The sequence below is a fragment of the Gavialis gangeticus genome, unplaced genomic scaffold (assembly GCF_001723915.1).
Source record: "Gavialis gangeticus isolate Ggan-Ray unplaced genomic scaffold, GavGan_comp1, whole genome shotgun sequence".
Classification (NCBI taxonomy): Eukaryota; Metazoa; Chordata; order Crocodylia; family Gavialidae; genus Gavialis; species Gavialis gangeticus.
In genome coordinates, this window is record NW_017729033.1 from 68,610,262 (window position 1) to 68,611,388 (window position 1,127).

Genomic DNA, 1,127 nt, shown 5'->3' on the forward strand with positions numbered 1-1,127 from the left:
CCCCTCACACACCTTGATGCAGCCGCAGTGCCCAGACTACTTCCTCAAGCACCAACAAGTACCCATCCACCCTGCCACCCACCTCCCTCCCCCCACAGACAATCCCCACATCCTGGTCCTCCAACTCCAATCCCCCCACCAAACTTACATGTATCCAGCTACCAGGGCTGCTCCCACCCCCCTGCCTGGCTACATGCTGGCCACATGTGTGTACACCCTGCCTCCAATCACCCTCTCCCCAGCATTAAGCAGTTTCTTGCTAGGGCAAGCCACAAAGTGCCAGGAAAAATTCTGAAGCTGAGCTGACCAAAATTCAGGACATTTGATCATATTTAAGAAAAAACACCCAGGCCAAGATCAGAGGATACAAAAAGAGGACCACGTCCAGGAAAACCCTAGAATGGCAGGACACACCTACCTGCCTATATGGTGGACATGAGCCTGTCACAGGTTCACACACTACTTCCGTGTCTATTGAACTTTAGTGTTAAATAGTAACTATGGCTGCATGCAGACACTGGGGGAAAGAAAAACCACCCAAAAACCTGGCGCTTTACTTTAAACTCAGCACATTCCCACATTGAGCCCTGCACAATCCCAGAAGAGGCAGCACCTTTGTTGAACCCAGCTTGGCCGATGTCTGTAAGATTTGGCACTTCAGTGGGGCTTTTTGGGGGCTTTTTTTCTAATAGCTGATTGAATCAGCTTTAGCTAAAAGCACCAAAAAGCCCCACTGAAGTGCCTGATTTTTGCAGATGCTATGGAGCTGGCTCCAACTAACACACTGCTGCTTCCATGTTTTTGGGGTCCTTCCCAAAGTCTGCAAGCAGCTTTTGTTTTCAAACATGTTCAATTTTCATGTATATACAGGGTACAATCCACCTCCCATTGAAGACAATGGCCAAGACAAAGGTAGCAGCACTGGGCCCAAAGAGCATGTTTGTTGTAAATCATAGGCTCTCTATTTAAAATGGATAACGTTACTGAAGATTCTGCAGAACTGATGTGATTACTTGGCAGCCTTGCTTTTCCTCTAATCATTCATAAACCTAAGTCTGAGTTGTTTGTCTCATTGTGAATGACCACACTGATCTGAAACCATAGGAGGAAGGAGAAAAAAAAATTTT

The 1,127-nt window shown here is 46.8% G+C and overlaps 1 protein-coding gene across 1 annotated transcript in view; it reads right to left on the reverse strand.

Moving 5' to 3' along the window:
* The window catches only part of TEC (tec protein tyrosine kinase), a 77,819-nt gene that overhangs the window by 46,337 nt on the left and 30,355 nt on the right, over positions 1-1,127 (reverse strand). The window lies entirely within an intron of this gene.